Source organism: Balearica regulorum, chromosome 18 (assembly GCF_011004875.1).
Source record: "Balearica regulorum gibbericeps isolate bBalReg1 chromosome 18, bBalReg1.pri, whole genome shotgun sequence".
In the NCBI taxonomy this organism is placed as follows: domain Eukaryota; kingdom Metazoa; phylum Chordata; class Aves; order Gruiformes; family Gruidae; genus Balearica; species Balearica regulorum.
Window position 1 is genome coordinate 1,381,518 of NC_046201.1, and position 1,663 is coordinate 1,383,180.

The following is a 1,663-nucleotide window of genomic DNA, read 5'->3' on the forward strand; positions in this document are numbered from 1 at the left end:
GCTGGCGCCGGCTCTGCTCTCTGCTCTGCCTCAGTTTCCCTCCTGGTGTGGCCACCCCTGGCCGGACCCTGCACCCCCCGTTATGGCCCCCCCCCCCCCCCCAGCACCCACAGAGGCCTCCCCAGCTGGGGGTGTGCAGGAGACGGGCAGGGTGCTGGGGGCCCAGGGCAGCGGGGCGAGGGTGGGCCCCCTCCCGTCGTGCTGTCCCCCCCCCATCCTGGTGGCACCTGTCCTGGTGCTGTGTGCAGGGTGGGGCAGGCGCTGTGCCGCGCAGCGGGGGCAGGAATGCGGGGCTGGGGGGGTGCAGGCAGGGCTGGGGGGGTGCAGGCAGGGATGAGGGGGATGAGGGGGATGCAGGCAGGGCTGGGGGGGTGCAGGCAGGGATGAGGGGGATGAGGGGGATGCAGGCAGGGATGAGGGGGATGAGGGGGATGCAGGCAGGGATGAGGGGGATGAGGGGGATGCAGGCAGGGATGAGGGGGGTGCAGGCAGGGATGAGGGGGATGCAGGCAGGGATGAGGGGGGTGCAGGCAGGGCTGGGGGGTGCAGGCAGGGATGAGGGGGATGCAGGCAGGGATGCAGGCAGGGCTGGGGACCCGGGCAGGGCTGGAGGGAGGGCCCCAGAGCTGTGGGGATGGGGGGACACGGGGCTGCAGTGGGGATGGAGGGGGCAGGGGGCTGCAGGCAGGCCAGAAGTGGGGCTGGGGGGAGGATGCAGGAGGAGGCCAGAGGGGGGAGGAACGGGGTGCAGGAGCAATGGCAGGGGAGGGGAGGGAGGATGCAGGAGCCTGCGGGAGGGTGGAAGGAGGATGCAGGCAGGATGCAGGCAGGAAGGAGGCAGGAAGGCTGCGGGGGGGAAGGATGCTACAGGAGGGATGCAGGCAAGATGCAAGAAACTGCAGGTAAGAAGGATGCAGGCAGGAGGAAGCTGCAGGCAGCAGGATGCAGGCAGCAGGGTGCGGGCAGAAAGGTGCAGGCAGGAGGGATGCAGGCAGCAGGGTGCAGGCAGGAAGGTGCAGGCAGCAGGGTGCAGGCAGGAAGGTGCAGGCAGGAAGGTGCAGGCAGCAGGGTGCAGGCAGGAAGGTGCAGGCAGGAAGGTGCAGGCAGCAGGGTGCAGGCAGGAAGGTGCAGGCAGCGCTCCGGGTCGGTCCCCAGAGGGGGGGCGGGGTCAGAGCTCTCCGACCCCACGTGGTGACAGACGGACAGGCAGCGCTCACACGCCATTGGCCGCGCCGCAGCCAACCAGAGGGTGCGGGGATGCAGAGCCCGGCGCCCATTGGCTGGCGGGGAGCCCTTTTGTTCTCACCACCCGGTGCCGTTAACCCTTTCCCTCCGGCCGGCAGCTGCGGGGGGGGGGCTGGGCGGCGCACGGGGGGTGCTGGGGGGGGCAGAGGGGGCTGCGGGGGCCGGGGGGGGCCCGGGGAGTTCGGGAAGGCCCCGCCCGGCCTCGCCCGCCCCGGCCCCCGCGGAGCTGAGACCGCGCAAACTCGTGTCGTGCGGCGGAGCGGCGGGGCCCTGCTGCCCCCTGGCGGCCGCCCCGGGACAGGGGAACGGAGGGGCCGGGGAACGGAGGGGCCGGGGAACGGAGGGGCCGGGGAACGGAGGGGCCGGGGAACGGAGGGGCCGGGGAACGGAGGGGCCGGCCGGCCGCAGGGAGGGCCGG